Below are 19,409 nucleotides of genomic sequence, written 5' to 3' on the forward strand. Positions count from 1 at the left end.
GAAGTTTACATAACGTATGAGAGTCCAATAACTTATCTGATCACTACCAACCTAATTGGGCATACTATACTCTACCATGGTCAAATAGAGAGACATCGCATTGCTCTCTTTTTATCACGTAGCTTTCAAACCACTTCAGTGTGCTCTCTGAAAACACAAGCATTTATAGTTGGTTCTGACTATTCATGCCTTGTTGAATAACATTACAATGTGGAGATTCAGTAGGTTTACATTTCACATACTGTGGAAATACGTTCTGAAAATTTTTGATGTCAAAGCGGCATGTGGACATCTTCCTGTATGTAGCAACTGTACTTTCTGTCCACTGAGATGTTCATACAAAGCTGCACTCAAGGGCACGTATCTGACCCCTGTGACCCTCCTGAAAGAATATGCTTCCAAGACTACTTTTCCTTCCCACAAACAACAATTTTCTCTCTTTTTATCACGTAGCTTTTAAACCACTTCACTGTGCTCTCTGAAAACTTACACTGATGTATTCTTCTGAGTGGTATGTTAAAACGGTATCAAATGTTTTGCTGAATTCTAGTAGTGTCAGTATTGTGATCGCACAGTTGTCGATGGAATATTATAGGTCATCTGCACCTTAACTTAGGCTGTGTTTGTACTGTGGTGTTTACAAAAAGTTGAATTTGCATAAATATTCACTAATTTGGTCGTGTATGATATATTCTAACACTTTGGATATAACGGGGTCAGTGCTGATTGGTCTGTAATCACAAGGTGATTGTGTGTTTTCACACTTACGCAAAGGCCAGATTATGCTTCTCATGCAGGAGGATCATACAAACATACTGTCATTTGACCATCGCACAGAGTCATCCTATGGATGACAGTAATAAGCATGCCTGGCATAGAGAGACAACTGAAAGTGTTGAAAACAAATAAGTCTCCAGGTCCAGATAGAATTCCAGTTGAGATTTACAAGGGGGTACACTATGTCATTGGTCCCTTACTTAATTCGAATTTATCGCAAAGCTCTCGACCAGCGCAAAGTGCCAAGCAACTGGAAAAAAGCACAGGTGACTCCTTTATGTAAGAAGGATAAAAGAACAGACTTGCAAAATTGCAGACCAGCATCTTCAACATCGGTTTGCTGCAGAATTCTAGAGCATATTCTGAGTTCGAGTGTAATAAATTTCCTAGAGACCCAAAAGCTCGTGTCCACAGATCAGCACACCTAAGCATTACTCATACGAAACCCAGTTTGCACTTTTCTCACTTGATATGCTGAGAACTATGGATGAAGGCCAACAGGCAGATTCCATATTTCTAGATTTCCAAAAAGCATTTGACACGTTACTCTGCTAAAGACTGTTAACAAAAAGGATGTGCATACAAAATAGGCTCTCAGATATGTGACTGGCTTGAAGACTTCTTACGTAATAGAACCCAGTGTATTGTCCTCGATAGCAAGTGTTAATTGGAGATAGGGGTAACATCTGGAGGGCCTCAGGGAACTGTGATAGGATTTTGCTATTTTCTATGTACATTAGAGTCCCGTTAATTTGAACTAATTGGGACTGGACCTTGTTAGGATTACCGATTTGTTCGGATTAGCTGGAATTACGGTGACGAGTTTCTAGTCTGAAGTAAACCAAGCAGATAAGTAGGTACACCATGGTAACAAATGGGAACAAGTGTGAGAACAATGGCTCACTCTCACTCCCTGCCCTTGTTGTCCTGCATTGTTGAGATCTTTACAGTGTCTGAGGTCAGTGCACTGCCAGTTGTTTCGCAAAGCTATTGGTTATGTTAGTTACCGATCGCTGGCACGTGTAACAGTTTTATTGGATTTGTTCAGGTGTAGTGGTGTATGTATTTTCATCATGAGTAAAAGGAAACATGTAACATTAACTCTCAAAGAAAAATTGAATGCTTTGAAGAGGATAGACAATAGTAAGAATGTACCTAAACTGGCAAAGGAACTGGGTGTTGGTGAAGCAACTATTTGTGATTGGAAGAAGAACCGAGTGAAGCTTGGACAATCCTGTGCAATGTCTTTGGGAAAAACACTGGAAATTCGGCAGACTGAAACAGTCCCAGTACGATAAAGTGGATGAAGCTCTTTTCCTTTGGTTTATGCAGGAAAGAGAAAGGGGAGCTCCTTTGAGTGGATCACCGGTTCAGGAGAAGGCTGTTTACCTGAACAAGTTAATGAATGGTGATGAGTCTTTTAGTGCGAGTACAGGTTAGTTGGACAGATTGGAAAAACATCATGGAATCCATTATCTAACAATTACTGGAGAGAAGCTTTCTTCTGACTGTGATGCAGCGAGGGAACATTTGGGGGAGTTTGAAAAAATGATAACAGAGGGAAGGTATTCTCTCCGACAAATTTATAACGCTGACGACACTGGCATTAATTTTAGGGCATTGGCAACAAAAAACCTGGCATCAAAAGCAGTAGACCATGCTCCTGGTTTTAAAATGTGCAAAGATTGTGTGACTCTGTTAGCGTGCAGCAACACTGCTGGTAATCACAAGCTGCCTTTAATGCTGATCCATAAAAACTACAACATGAAGTCCGTGCCCATATATTATCGCAGCCAGAAAAAAGTATGGATGGATGGTAAGCTCTTCAAAGAATGATTTCATGGCCAGTTTTTTACCTCTGTTCAATGGTTTTCTAAGGAAAATCATTTGTCTTCCCGTGCAATCCTTTTGATTGATAACGCGCCATCTCAACCCAGCACTGAGGAATATGTAATGGAGAAACAGTGGTGAAGATTTTGCCACCAAATGTTACACCACTTCTACAGCCGATGGACCAGGGTGTAACTGCAAACATTAAAATTGATTAACAGAAAACAATTTTTAAGAATATCTGCTCCAAGATGATAGCGGACAAAATAAAAAAGACCAATGTGGAGATGTTGTTTATTGGGCCACTGAGATGTGGCAGAATATTTCAGAAAATACTCTGAGAAAATCATGGAGAAAATTCTGGACATCTCTTGAATTTCAGGACAAATGAAGAGGAAAATGTACTACAAATGATACAGACAATCCCTGGATGTGAAGAAGCTAGTGAAGGAGACGTAGATGAGTGGATGCCAGCAGATGGGGCATGTGTGGAGAACCTTACTGACACCGATTTTGTTGCTGCTGTGACTGAAGACCAGGAAGAAGTGGACTGCTGTGATGGAAGTGACAATGAGCCTGAGAGCTGGTGCCACACAGTGATGCAGCAGAAGCCCTTGTCTCCACACTACGTTATTCGGAGCAACAACCCACTGCTACACCTGCTGATCTGATGTTTATGAGACGATGGAGTAACTGTGCATCATATAACAGACTGTCTTCATTACGCCAAAAAACAATGACTGAGTTTTTGTCATCTAAAAAGTAGGGGTAAAATGTCTACTGTATTTTAGTAAGTTGGGTAGCTTTCTTTCATTGTTATGCATTGTTTAAACCCAATGTTTTCTTGCCAATTTTTCTAATACATGTTTACTGTACTGTGTAAATTAAAATAGTGTGTATGTACAGCAGTTTACTGCACAGTTTTCCATACTTAGACTAATGTTTTTCATGTTTGGATTAACCAAATGTTCGGATTACCGGGGTTCGGATTAATAGGACTCTGTTGTACATAAATTATCTGGCAGACAGGGTGGGCAGCAATCTGCAGTTGTTTGCTGATGATGCTGTGGTGTACAACAAGGTGTTGAAGAACAGTGCCTGTAGGTTGATACAAGATGACATTGACAAAATTTCAAGTTGCAGTGATGAATGGCAGCTGGCTCTTAATGTAGCAGAATGTAAGTTACTGCAGATAAGTAGGAAAAACAAACCTGTAATGTTTGGATACAGCATTAGTTGTGTCCTGCCTTACACAATCAAGTTAATACCTGGGCATAACATCGCAAAGCAATATGAAATGGAATGAGCATTTGAGGATTGTTGTGGTACGGAAGGCAAATGGTTGACTTTGGTTTATTGGGAGAATATTAGGGAAGTGTGGTTCATCTGTAGAGGAGACCACATATGGGACACTAGTGTGACCTTTTCTTGAGTACTGTTTGAGTGTTTGTGATCCGCATCAGGTCAGATTGAAAGAAGACATTGAAACAATTCAGAGACAAGCTGTTCGATCATTCAATTCAAAGAACACTACTGAGAACATCTAGGGAATTGGCATTTGAAGCTGACTGCAGAATCATCCTACTACCGCCAACATACATTGCGTGTAGGGACCATGAAGATAAGGTATGACAAATCAGGGCGCATACGGAGGCACATAAACAGTCATTTTCCCTCGCTCTGTGTAAGTGGAATGGGAAAGAAAAGAAACGACTAGTTGTGGCAAAGGGTACCCTCTGCCGTGCACTGTATGCTGTCTTGTAGAGTATGTATGTAGATGTATAGTAGAAACAAAGATGATGTGACTTACCATACGAAAGCGCTGGCAGGTCGATAGACACACAAACAAACACAATCATACACACAAAATTCTAGCTTTCGCAACCAACGGTTGCTTCGTCAGGAAAGTGGGAAGGAGAGGGAAAGACGAAAGGATGTGGGTTTTAAGGGAGAGGGTAAGGAGTCATTCCAATCCCAGGACCGGAAAGACTTACCTTAGGGGGAAAAAAGGACAGGTATACACTCGCACACACACCCATATCCAACCACACATACACAGACACCTGCTCTGTGTCTGTGTATGTGTATGTGTGGTTGGATATGGGTGTGTGTGCGAGTGTACACCTGTCCTTTTTTCCCCCTAAGGTAAGTCTTTCCGGTCCCGGGATTGGAATGACTCCTTACCCTCTCCCTTAAAACCCACATCCTTTCGTCTTTCCCTCTCCTTCCCTCTTTCCTGACAAAGCAACCGTTGGTTGCGAAAGCTAGAATTTTGTGTGTATGATTGTGTTTGTTTGTGTCTATCGACCTGCCAGCGCTTTCGTATGGTAAGTCACATCATCTTTGTTTTTAGATATATTTTTCCTGCGTGGAATGTTTCCCTCTATTATATTTAGATGTATAGTAGGTCGTGTTCCTTTAGTGATAATGGCTGTTCTGATACCTTTGATGCCTATTGCTTCAGAAGAGATTATCATTACTGCTTTTCTTGTTGTGTTTATTGCAATGTGTTTGAGGTGGAAAATGTTGCGATAAGTTCCATAATCTGGGGATTCTTGTAGACGATAGTTCTTTGTAGCGAGAGGATTGGCCATTGTTGAGAAATTATTCAGCTCATTAGCTGAGATCTAAAAGAAACAGTTCCAGATTTTGCCATTTTGACCCCCTAGCTACAGAGATTCTGCCACGCAACAGCAGATGTCATGTTGCTGTACAGAAAGGAACAAAGTGTGGCTGATTCTGACATTGTTTTGCAGTTTCCTGTTTTCTTCTAGGCATTCAAATTTCAGATTTGCATTGAAACATCTGCAAGCAACATGCTTGTAGTTCATTATTTGATGTAAGTCAGTTGTATACCAAGTGGTGTCAGGAGAAAACACACACAAAAGTTAATAAATTGTGCAAGCTTTCAGAGCCAGTGGCTCATTCTGGCAGAAAGATTGAAGGGTCTGGAAGAAATATGAAAGAAAAGGAATGGTGAGGTTCAGGAAACAGGGGAGTTACCGGGTGGGATGAGAAGGAAAGACAGTACAATTGAAGTGCCAAACAAAATTGAATTTCCAAAGATAACTTGTTCAGGGAATTTAGTTTATTACTGAGATATGTAAACAAAAGAAACATATATTTTTATCATAATGCCTGTTCTGTGGCTTTATCGTTTACTGTTGGGAGATTGTCTGAATTTCTCTCGTATAGGAAAAGGTGACACTAGAAGTTGTAGAATTTTGGAATATCTATTGTGTTCAAGTATAGTGACTTTTCTGGAGACCAGAAATCTACTCTGTAGCAATCAGCATGGGTTTTGAAAAAGACGATCGTGTGAAACCCAGCTCGCGCAATTTGTCCACGAGACTCGGAGGGCCATAGACATGGATTCCCAGGTTGATGCCGTGTTCTTGACTTCTGCAAGGCGTTTGATACAGTTCCCCACAGTCGTTTAATGAACCAAGTAAGAGCATATGGACTATCAGACCAATTGTGTGATTGGATTGAAGAGTTCCTAGATAACAGAACGCAACATGTCATTCTCAATGGAGAGAAGTCTTCCGAAGTAAGAGTGATTTCAGGTGTGCCGCAGGGGAGTGTCGTAGGACCGTTGATATTCACAGTATGTATAAATGACCTTGTGGGTAACATTGGAAGTTCACTGAGGCTTTTTGCAGATGATGCTGTAGTATATCGAGAGGTTGTAACAACGGAAAATTGTACTGAAATGCAGGAGGATCTGCAATGAATTGGCACATAGTGCAGGGAATGGCAGTTGAATCTCAATACAGACAAGTTTAATGTGCTGTGAATGCATACAAAAAAAGATCCTTTATCATTTAGTTACAACATAGCAGGTCAGCAACTGGAAGCAGTTAATTCCATAAATTATCTGGGAGTAGGCATTAGGATTTGACAATGTTGACTGGAATACGCCCTTTCAAATTCTGAAGGTGGCAGGGGTAAAATACAGGTAGCGAAAGGCTATTTACAATTTGTACAGAAACCAGATGGCAGTTATAAGAGTCGATGGGCACGAAAGGGAAGCAGTGGTTGGGAAGGGAGTGAGACAGGGTTGTAGCCTCTTCCCGATGTTATTCAATCTGTATATTGAGCAAGCATGGAAGGAAACAAAAGACAAATTCGGAGTAGGTATTAAAATCCATGGAGAAGAAATAAAAACTTTGAGGTTCGCCGATGACATTGTAATTCTGTCAGAGACAGCAAAGGACTTGGAAGAGCAGTTGAATGGAATGGATGGTGTCTTGAAGGGAGGATATAAGATGAACATCAACAAAAGCAAAACGAGGATAATGGAATGTAGTCGAATTAAGTCGGGTGATGGTGAGGGAATTAGATTAGGAAATGAGACATTTAAAGTAGTAAAGGGATTTTGCTATTTGGGGAGCAAAATAACTGATGATGGTCGAAGTAGAGAGGATATAAAATGTAGACTGGCAATGGCAAGGAAAGCGTTTCTGAAGAAGAGAAATTTGTTAACATCGAGTATAGATTTAAGTGTCAGGAAGTCATTTCTGAAAGTATTTGTATGGAGTGTAGCCATGTATGGAAGTGAAACATGGACGATAAATAGTTTGGATAAGAAGAGAATACAAGCTTTTGAAATGTGGTGCTACAGAACAATGCTGAAGATTAGATGGGTAGATCACATAACTAATGAACTATTGAATAGGATTGGGGAGAAGAGAAGTTTGTGTCACAACTTGACTAGAAGAAGGGATCGGTTGGTAGGACATGTTCTGAGGCATCAAGGGATCACCAATTTAATATTGGAGGGCAGTGTGGAGGGTAAAAATCGTAGAGGGAGACCAAGAGATGAATACACTAAGCAAATTCAGAAGGATGTAGGTTGCAGTAGGTACTGGGAGATGAAGGAGCTTGCACAGGAAAGAGTAGCATGGAGAGCTGCATCAAACCAGTCTCAGGACTGAAGACCACAACAACAACAACAACAACAACAGGCATTAGGAGTGATTTAAAATGGAATGACCATATAAAATTAAACGTCGGTGAATCAGATACCAGACTGAGCTTCATTGGGAGAATCCTAAGGAAATGCAGTCCAAAAACGAAGGAAGTAGGTTACAGTACACTTGTTCGCCCACTGCTTGAATACTGCTCTCTAGTGTGGCATCTGTACCAGATAGGGTTGATAGAAGAGATAGAGAAGATCCAATGGAGAGCAGCGCTCTTCGTTACAGGATCATTTAGTAATCGCGAAAGCGTTACAAAGATGATAGATAAACTCCAGTGGAAGACTCTGCAAGAGAGACGCTCAGTAGCTTGGTACGGGCTTTTGTTGAAGTTTCGAGAACATACCTTCACCAAGGACTCGAGCAGTATATTGCTCCCTCCTATGTATATCTCGCGAAGAGACAATGAGGATCAAATCGGAGAGATTAGAGCCTGCACAGAGGCATACCAACAAACTTTCTTTCCACGAACAATACGAGACTGGAATAGAAGAGAGAACCGATAGAGGTACTCATGGTACCCAACGCCACACACTGTCAGGTGGCCTGCGGAGTATGGATGTAAATGTAGATGTTGATGTAGAAGCAATTATGCAGGTGATATTAAATCAGTCAACAGAAATAAGAGTAGATGCGAACAAAGGATTTTCACACATGAGCAAAAGATTTGGTCAGATAGACAAGAGGTTATCTAACTTTAATGATAAATTGCTTGATTTTGATTCTCACCACAATGGAAGGACTAGAACAAACAACACACAAAATCTTGTGTCATGCTTTGTCACCATTTTCTCAAGGCACTGCATTTGTCGTGTGGTGAGCATAATGTAAACTCAGTAAGTTTACAGTTCTATTTACATGTGTACTTGTAATACTTATGGAAAATATTGAACTTTTAAAATTAATAAATCATGTGAAGTAACCCTTTATTTATTATGCAGAAGTAGTAGTCCGTTAAATGATTCTGCCATATCATAGAAAATGCAAAACTCGTATGACAGGATCCTTTTAACCAGCTCGTTAATGATGTTTCAAATTTGGCACAACACATTTTTGGAGCCCAAATCAGTCTGGTCTATTTTATTTTCAAAATAACACTCCTAAGCTTCTTTAATTAGAGGCAGATTTTCCCTCTGCACTTTTAAAATGAATTTGCCACAAATGTAACAAAAATTTTTATTTTTTACACATTTGTAAGACATGTTGCTCCTTCTATAATGCAGCACTTAAGGAAGCACACTATTAGCTGACAGTGCATTAGCCATTTCACAGCTGAAGAACTTACAGTATTAGCTGATTTCATTAAATAAAGCTTCCACTCCTCTAGCAACTAAGCAGGACACTTTCCATTTGTAACAGATCTTCTTCCAAGTCGATTGTTGGAGCAAACCTTGGCCTGGGCAAAATAGCCAGTATTGTGAGGAAAAGTTTATTGCTGTCATTCCTGAAGTCATAGATCACAATCACCTAAAGCAAATATATCACTTGTTGACCCAATTAAATAAAATTATATTCTTTTAATCAGTGCCTTTAGCATACTACGCTAATCAAAATGAAAACATTTACTTTAATATTACAAAAATACTGTAATATTACATATTAACACTTATCAACTTTAATTATGTCATACATGAGTTAGTACACAATTAGGTAATTTATACTTCGATTGAAAGCAGTGTGTAGTACAAGAGGAGAAGCAATATTATTATAAGATTATTGTTGTGACTGACAATTTGCAACTTTTTACAACACAACTTTTATTGATGTAAGTTCACAAGGGTGATGATATAACATACAAATGAAAGGTAACAATAACAAGCCTCCTAATCGACGCAAACAAAAGTTCGCTTCTTATTTTCCACAAAGGTTCATGGTAACACACTAGTAACAGTCCAATTCCGAGACGAAGACGTAATCTTCGGTGGTTGCAGTACATGAGGTCCGCATCCGGCGTGAACTGAACTTCAGGCCTGGTTCTAGCCCCTAAATAGCTTCTCCAGACAATCAGGTTTCAACGTAGTGATACTTCCTGCAGGCTGTGGCTTGAGCTCTCCCTGCAAGTAGTAGTGCTCGGAATGTCTGTTTAAATTATCTTGTGTGTAAATAGTTGATGTTTACCGTGGTGCTTTTGGGTACGCCTTTGGGCATAGACAACCTCGTCCTGTGTGGTGTTATATGGGTTGCCGGCCCTCAGGGGCTCCGTTACAACAATTATGTTTAGTATTGTTAAGAAAACGGTGAGAAAGTATATAGGAAGGTCAGATAGTGAGAATAGTTACTTCATTTGTGTATAATATTTTATATCTAATAATACCGGAGACACCTTGGATTTTTGTGGCTGTGGACCATGTTGGTCCACTGCCTTGTGGCAGGGGAGAATAGCAGGCATTCCCAGTGCATGCATGTATGTGGTGTACATAGTAGAGACGGGCAAAACTGTTCTTTTCAGAGATCGGATCAGAACTGTTCACTCCCTGAAATGAATTAGCTCTTTTTCATGACTCACCACTCATTCACAACAGAAAATAAATGGAAGGCACATTGCCCTTTAAACTTGGTTTATTCCAGTACTATACCTGTATTTTGATCTTATTTGATCCAATTTTGAAGTAACACAGATAATGAGTAAGAATTTTGTATTGTTTATGAAATTTCCACGATATGACAAAGTTTTTGATTATTGATTTATTTTGCACTAACGTGGTTTTTTGGGTGATCGGAAAATGTTGTAACTTGAGATTTACATTAACAATATATTTGGCTATAATGTATTAAAATTTCATTAACCTCGTACAAATACATCGCAAGCCATATATTTTTAAAGTGAACATTTCCTTCCAAAGACGCCTAAAATCGCAAAATCCGTACTACAATAAGAAAAAAATATATAAATTTGACTGTAAGACCAAAGTGCTGCATATAGCCTTCCGCAGAATAAAACAAGGAAAAATTGGTGTATCACTTTTTGCTATACGTTTATCGGTTCGCTCGTAATTAAAGTGTAAATTCGAGTGACCATAATAAAAAACCCTATAGTAAGAGGAGCCATCAGGAACCTAATCTGATCAGTTTAAACAAATAAAAATAAAATAAAAACAAATGATGTATACATAACATAATAACGTAATATACATAGCGGTATTACTACGAAGAACAATATCCAGTAGAGACGAACTCCGATGCAGAGGCGCTGAGTCAAGCAGGTCGAGCCGCGAGCTGTATTACTGCGTGAGCTAAGAGCGCAGAGACCAGAGTGACACCTGAGTTGCTTTGCTCAACGCTCTGGCTAGAGTCGAGAAGGGTGGGGTGAGCGTTGAGCGGGCGAGTTCCGAGGGTCGGGGGGGGGAGCGGTGAACAGCCACCACTCACCCGCTCGGAGACAAATCGTGCGCTCTCTTGCGAGCAGGTTGTTGCAAGTAGTTCTTATGTTCTCCGCTAGGAGGCTCTCTGTCTTGTTGCTCGCATCAACCGCCCAGAGGGCAGGACGTGCGACTGAAACGATCGCTGACGGAGTTCAGGTGCGCCAGACACTGCACGCGGCAGAGGAAGCACAGGGACGGCACGGCATGTGTGAAACACAAAATCCAATGGGGCACTGCACAATGCAGGCAGCCGAGGCAGAAGCAGGGCAGAGGCCGGCGCTGGCTGTGGTGTGTGGCGTGCGGTGTGCTCTGACCAGCAGAGGCGCCGCTGATATGCTCCGACTCTCTTTCTTTCTCTCTCTCTCTCTCTCTCTCTCTCTCTCTCTCTCTCTCTCTCTCTCTCTCTGCTGTGGGAAACGTTTGGAGCTACCGTTCTTTTTTTCTGAATCACTGATTGTTCACTCCTTTGAAAGATTCAACTCTATGAATTAGTTCAGGAGCGGATCCCCCATCTCTAGTACATAGTGACACAAATTATTACGGGATTTCATACACCAATACTGACAGTAGATATTATTGAATATGATGTAGAAATGCTGATAATACATATTATAGAATTTTACAATTATTAAGAAAGGTTTACCAAATGCCCAACATGTTCAATTTCAAAAAAATATCTCTAGGATCTTCAGAATACAGTTGGTAATTTGGGGGGAATAAATGTTCGGCAATATGATGATTTGAGAGCATATTTTAAGGAAGTTTCACAGATAATCACAATCATTTTTTAAAATATAAATATGGCGGACTGTTTTAGAACGTTAAAGCTGATTGAATAATCATAGTATGAAGAATGCTAATGCTAACTGGCAGTGAATGAAGTTAAACTTTGTAATTCTGATTAGCTGAAATATGTAAAAAAACAAATTTTCCTGCCGGCTGGGGTGGCCGAGTGGTTCTAGGCGCTGCAGTCTGGAACCGCGAGACCGCTACGGTCGCAGGTTCGAATCCTGCCTCTGGCATGGATGTGTGTGATGTCCTTAGGGTTAGGTTTAAATAGTTCTAAGTTCTAGGGGACTGGTGACCTCAGAAGTTAAGTCCCATAGTGCTCAGAGCCATTTGAACAAATTTTCCTCAAGGAGCCAAGGAAAAAGAGGCTCCTTGAGGAAAATTTATTTTTTTACATATTTCAACTAATCAGAATTACAAACTTTTATTGATGTAATCTTACATCCATATGTGTAAACAGTTAAGATTACACCAATTCTAAACTTATGTCATTTATTAATTGTCTACTTTAAATAATACAAGGAGAAATATAATAAACAAAAAGAAATTGTTTACAATAATTTTTGTCATCACTGCCTTTTGTGTTTATTTAGCCTGTCATCTGTAGTATCATTACTTCCAACCATCATAGTCGTCATCATCCTAACAGGACAGCTGTGAAAATTACATCTTTGCTGTCACAAATATTTGGCTGTTTCTTCCGAATATGTTGCTATTTCCGAGGTTGTGGTTACGGTGGGACCTGAGATCACAGCTTCCCCTCACCCCCCACCCCCATCCCTTCCTGAACACATCCTTACTATATCAACATGAAAATGTCACATCTCTTGTCTTGTTTCCAAACATATCAGCCACCCGCTGCTCTCTCATTAGCTGTGTAGAACGAATGGCTGACACCCTGTGTCATTCACATCTTACCTCACTGTGAGTATCGACAACATTGTTGCACAAAACACATAAGTTCGCCTCTGGCTCCAATCTAGACTTTCAGCATCTCCTGCAGAAATGCTATTGTTGAACATTCATCCAATTTTAAAGTCATTTTGATTCTGAGTTCAAATGGATTCAGGCAAACTTCAGTTTAAGTGTGGTAGAGGTCCCTAGAAAGCCAAAGTACTTAGTGTATATTCCGAAGGTTGACTGCATGGTAAAATTTGCTGCCTGTTTAACATTCCACTGATTGTCCTCATCATAGTTCTCAGCCAAGTTGGTGTTAATTTTTCTCCTCCAACGTTCGATGGTATTTTGCTTGAGCAACACTGAATCGTTGACACTGGTATCCACTAGAGTGTAGGCCATAAGTAACAATAGCAACTAATAGCTAAATAAAACATCGCAATCTCGATTCAGTCAAAGGCTCAAACTTTCGCTCATCCTGTAATCTAGTGACATTTGTTGGTGTAATCTCCACAATGCGTCATGGTATTGTCTCCACAACGCACGCAACATTCCATTGTAATTTACTCTTGTGATAACAGTTGCAGTGAGTTTAATGTGATTTATTTCATTTGTTGTAGATTTAATTTTGGATTAATTTTCTTTCATCATAATGTTCTAAAGGTGATTAAAAGCTGGTAACATTGATTAAAAGCTGGTAAGCTTTTTCCCTGGTACCCTAATATGCGAACTGGGACTGAATTTCTTATTTGCAATCCACTTGGTGAATTGCTAGAGTTTCTCATAACCAAATAAAATATTGAGTTGGGTTCAGAATCAAGTAATGGTTTTCGAAGTACAAGATATTCACCTATGAATGTTACTTTTACTTAAAAAGCAGCGTAAATGTATGTTTACAGCATCCATAAATGTATTAAAGCTTTTGTTACACACCTGTTCCAATACATTAAAAGTTTGTAAGTTGATAAAATTTCATGTTCTTTCCTCCTGTTCCTCACAAAATTGTCAAGTTTTAAGCAGAGAATTAAATTGTTATAGTGGCTGGTTCATAGTTTCTCACTAATCCCTTGCACTTGTGCTGCGAGTCCCAAATGTCACATTCAGGAGGACAGTGGTTCAAACCCGCATCCAGCCATCCTGATTTAGGTTATCCATGATTTTCCAAATACAAGACCACTCCCATATAATTCTATTAAACAATGTAAGAATGTTGACCTTATTGGCAATATTTTTATCTGCAAATATAGATGACCCCGTATTTTTGAGTGATAAATCTCATCTTATAATCGGGTAACTACAATAATTGATGTGGTTTTGGTACAAAAGGAATTTGTTATATTTTTAACTTGCTGAATGGCAATATGATTAGATTTGAATAGTGTTCTAAAGATGGTTAATGAATTAGTTTAGAAGCTTGTGTGAAGATGGTTAGCTTAATTGTAACAGCCTCCAGAAACTGTACCTGTCAGCTCGGTCTTTCCACCTGAGTCCCTATATATTCCACTAGGCAGCAGTGATCCCTCTTCCAACACCAATACCCTGCTGTCCTTATCCCTTCCCCACCTTGCTCCTGATTGTTGCTCCCTGTTCAACACTTTTTTGTGGCAGTCTGCCCTGGGTAGTGGTCATGTGTGTGTGAGGTGTGCTTCCTTGTGTGGATGTGTGTGTTCCTCTTAACCGAAGAAGGCTTGAAAGTAATGGCCTTTTCATCAGTCTTGTCTGCAACTCAGCATGTCATCTTTATGGAGAATAACAATCTATCCGTAACATAATATTGTTAACTGTGATATATACAGTCAAGCTTATCCTTATTTTGCCATATCTAAAGAATTTAAGGATGGTTATAATAGAGGGAAACATTCCACGTAGGAAAAATATATCTAAAAACAAAGATGATGTGACTTACCAAATGAAAGTGCTGGCAGGTCGACAGACACACAAACAAACACAAACATACACACAAAATTCAAGCTTTCGCAACAAACTGTTGCCTCATCAGGAAAGAGGGAAGGAGAGGGAAAGACGAAAGGATGTGGGTTTTAAGGGAGAGGGTAAGGAGTCATTCCAATCCCGGGAGCGGAAAGACTTACCTTGGGGGAAAAAGGGACGGGTATACACTCGCGCGCACACACACACACACATATCCAGCCACACATATACAGACACAAGCAGACATATTTAAAGACAAAGAGTTTGGGCAGAGATGTCAGTCGAGGCAGAAGTGCAGAGGCAAAGATGTTGAATGACAGGTGAGGTATGAGTGGCGGCAACTTGAAATTAGCGGAGATTGAGGCCTGGTGGATAACGGGAAGAGAGGATATATTGAAGAGCAAATTCCCATCTCCGGAGTTCGGATAGGTTGGTGTTAGTGGGAAGTATCCAGATAACCCGGACGGTGTAACACTGTGGCAAGATGTGCTGGCCGTGCACCAAGGCATGTTTAGCCACAGGGTGATCCTCATTACCAACAAACACTGTCTGCCTGTGTCCATTCGTGCGAATGGACAGTTTGTTGCTGGTCATTCCCACATAGAATGCGTCACAGTGTAGGCAGGTCAGATGGTAGATCACGTGGGTGCTTTCACACGTGGCTCTGCCTTTGATCGTGTACACCTTCCGGGTTACAGGACTGGAGTAGGTGGTGGTGGGAGGGTGCATGGGACAGGTTTTACACTGGGTGCTGTTACAAGGGTAGGAGCCAGAAGGGGGGGAAGGTGGTTTGGGGATTTCATAGGGATGAACTAAGAGGTTACGAAGGTTAGGTGGACGGCGGAAAGACACTCTTGGTGGAGTGGGGAGGATTTCATGAAGGATGGATCTCATTTCAGGGCAGGATTTGAGGAAGTCGTATCCCTGCTGGAGAGCCACATTCAGAATCTGATCCAGTCCTGGAAAGTATCCTGTCACAAGTGGGGCACTTTTGTGGTTCTTCTGTAGGAGGTTCTGGGTTTGAGAGGATGAGGAAGTGGCTCTGGTTATTTGCTTCTGTACCAGGTCGGGAGGGTAGTTGCGGGATGCGAAAGCTGTTGTCAGGTTGTTGGTGTAATGCTTCAGGGATTCCGGACTGGAGCAGATTCGTTTGCCACGAAGACCTAGGCTGTAGGGAAGGGACCGCTTGAATTTTGTGTGTATGTTTGTGTTTGTTTGTGTGTCTGTCGACCTGCCAGCACTTTCATTTGGTAAGTCACATCATCTTTGTTTTTAGATATATTTTTCCTACGTGGACTGTTTCCCTCTATTATAACCATATCATTAATTTGAACCCAACAATTACGTTTGTTATTGTCGCTATTGCATTTCGAAACCTTTCCTGTCGTCTTATTTTCTCTTTATTTTCTCTTTCTGTTTTTACCAGTAGTCTCACTTTATATTCACCTTCCCATTTTTACCGTAATCTACTATACAATTTTATCCTGCCTATATATACTCAATAATACGTAACCCACTTCCAAACCATAACCAAAAAAATTTTATTTTCCGCTTTCAACACCACCGCTGCTATAAAATCCACCGTTTCTAGTTCTATAACAGCTGCTTTCACGTATAAAACAACCATTTCGGCTAGTTCTAATAACTTTCACTATATTTCCACTTCCGTTTTTCGCACATCACTGATCATTTTTAGCCGCTCCCCACAGGTTTTAACGTCATTATTTACAATTGTTAGCCCCATTTTCGTAATCTTTCCCCACAACACCACTCCTTTTAATACATTTACACGTTTTTTCGAAATTTTCCCGAATTTCTCCGTCCTTTAACGTGTTTTAGCGGCAACACAACCACCTAACCTTTATGCACATCGCTGTCTACCAACCCAAGTTCACCACAGGATCAACTTAACCAACACTTTTTCGCCTTTTTCCATACCAGATCTCCAGTTGCTTTCTAGTTCACCTTTATCTCTCCCCATATATTTTTATCTTTCATTTTCATTTCAACCTCATGTTACACTTTCCACCTTCTAATACCATGTCACCCTCACAACACCCCCACAACGACCCCATTAAGTTTTATTTACATTCCCTCCGCAAACATGCCTTCACCCTAGCCAGATTACGCTCGCATATTTTATTTTCTCAGGCTTGTCTGACATTTGGCATAACCCCCAAAGGCCTCACACTTAAAGTTCCCATCTCTGGCTGCAACCCTTCTTTCCATCAGTCCCTATACCAGTTCCAAACTGAACAATCCATTGCCCTCACCCACCTAATCCTTCACTTACACATCAACTCAGCCAATGAACACACCCGTCAACTCCTATCCTTAATAAAAGTCCTCAATCTTTCCTCTCCCACATCCACACCGGCTATTCAGAGCATCCTCCTACAGGCCAACCGCAAATTAGAAGAGCATGCCACCCTTCACCTCAAAAAACTATCCAATCTCCTGGTTTCCCACCTCCGGAAAGGCAACTCACTCACCCTTCACAACCTTTCTAGCAAACCTCAACCACCTCTCATTGCACACAAACCCAGTCTCTCCCATCTACTCAATCTCCCACTTCCAGCTCCACTCCCTCCAAAACCTCAAAATTCCAATCAACACAATCTGGTACCACAACACCCTAATTCAGTAGTTAACCTTTCCTCCAAACTTCTCTCCCAATCCGAAACCTCTGTCCTATCCAAAGGCCTCACCTTCAGCCCCACTCCCAGATTCAACCAAACAGCCCTCGTCAAAGATTTACTGTCCTACACTCGTACTCTCTGCTGGAAGTATCACTTTGCCACGAAGAAAAATGATCCTAATCCTACCCCTAATGATCCAACTCCCCAAGACACTATCCAAATTGAACCCTGCCTGGAACAGTTCCGTCCTCCGTCACAGCGGGACCCACCTCCTCTTCCTCAAAATCACCCTCTCCAAACCTTCCAGGAATTTCTGACTTCCAGCCTTGCCTCTCAATCCTGCTTAAAAAACCTTAATCCTACTCCCAACATCACCACTGCTGAAGCCCAGGCTATCCGTGATCTGAAGGCTGTCCGGTCCATCGTCATTCTTCCAGTGGACAAGGGTTCCACGACCGTGGTACTTGATCGTCGGGAGCATGTGGCTGAGGGACTGCGTCAGCTTTCAGACAACACCACATACAAAGTTTGCCAAGGTAATCCCATTCCTGATGTCCAGGCGGAGCTTCAAGGAATCCTCAGAACCTTAGGCCCCCTACAAAACCTTTCACCTGACTCCATCAACCTCCTGACCCCACCGACACCCCGCACCCCTACCTTCTACCTTCTTCTTAAAATTCACAAACCCAATCATCCCGGCCGCCCCATTGTAGCTGGTTACCAAGCCCCCACAGAACGTATCTCTGCCTACGTAGATCAACACCTTCAACCCATTACATGCAGTCTCCCATCCTTCATCAAAGACACCAACCACTTTCTCGAACGCCTGGAATCCTTACCCAATCCGTTACCCCCAGAAACCATCCTTGTAACCATTGATGCCACTTCCTTATACACAAATATCCCGCACGTCCAGGGCCTCGCTGCGATGGAGCACTTCCTTTCACGCCGATCACCTGCCACCCTACCTAAAACCTCTTTCCTCATTACCTTAGCCAGCTTCATCCTGACCCACAACTTCTTCACTTTTGAAGACCAGACATACCAACAATTAAAGGGAACAGCCATGGGTACCAGGATGGCCCCTTCGTACGCCAACCTATTCATGGGTCGCTTAGAGGAAGCCTTCTTGGTTACCCAGGCCTGCCAACCCGAAGTTTGGTACAGATTTATTGATGACATCTTCATGATCTGGACTCACAGTGAAGAAGAACTCCAGAATTTCCTCTCCAACCTCAACTCCTTTAGTTCCATCAGGTTCACCTGGTCCTACTCCAAATCCCATGCCACTTTCCTTGATGTTGACCTCCACCTGTCCAATGGCCAGCTTCACACGTCCGTCCACATCAGACCCACCAACAAGCAACAGTACCTCCATTACGACAGCTGCCACCCATTCCACATCAAACGGTCCCTTCCCTACAGCCTAGGTCTTCGTGGCAAACGAATCTGCTCCAGTCCGGAATCCCTGAAGCATTACACCAACAACCTGACAACAGCTTTCGTATCCCGCAACTACCCTCCCGTCCTGGTACACAAGCAAATAACCAGAGCCACTTCCTCATCCTCTCAAACCCAGAACCTCCTACAGAAGAACCACAAAAGTGCCCCACTTGTGACAGGATACTTTCCAGGACCTGATCAGATTCTGAATGTGGCTCTCCAGCAGGGATACGATTTCCTCAAATCCTGCCCTGAAATGAGATCCATCCTTCATGAAATCCTCCCCACTCCACCAAGAGTGTCTTTCCGCCGTCCACCTAACCTTCGTAACCTCTTAGTTCATCCCTATGAAATCCCCAAACCACCTTCCCTCCCTTCTGGCTCCTACCCTTGTAACCGCCCCCAGTGTAAAACCTGTCCCATGCACCCTCCCACCACCACCTACTCCAGTCCTGTAACCCGGAAGGTGTACACGATCAAAGGCAGAGCCACGTGTGAAAGCACCCACGTGATCTACCAACTGACCTGCCTACACTGTGACGCATTCTATGTGGGAATGACCAGCAACAAACTGTCCATTCGCAGGAATGGACACAGGCAGACAGTGTTTGTTGGTAATGAGGATCACCCTGTGGCTAAACATGCCTTGGTGCACGGCCAGCACATCTTGCCACAGTGTTACACCGTCCGGGTTATCTGGATACTTCCCACTAACACCAACCTATCCGAACTCCGGAGATGGGAACTTGCTCTTCAATATATCC

At 41.7% G+C, this 19,409-nt stretch overlaps 1 protein-coding gene across 2 annotated transcripts in view; it reads left to right on the top strand.

Moving 5' to 3' along the window:
* The window catches only part of LOC126253578 (protein O-GlcNAcase), a 150,194-nt gene that overhangs the window by 79,748 nt on the left and 51,037 nt on the right, over positions 1 to 19,409 (top strand). The window lies entirely within an intron of this gene.

The sequence above is a fragment of the Schistocerca nitens genome, chromosome 4, assembly GCF_023898315.1.
Source record: "Schistocerca nitens isolate TAMUIC-IGC-003100 chromosome 4, iqSchNite1.1, whole genome shotgun sequence".
Taxonomy (NCBI): domain Eukaryota; kingdom Metazoa; phylum Arthropoda; class Insecta; order Orthoptera; family Acrididae; genus Schistocerca; species Schistocerca nitens.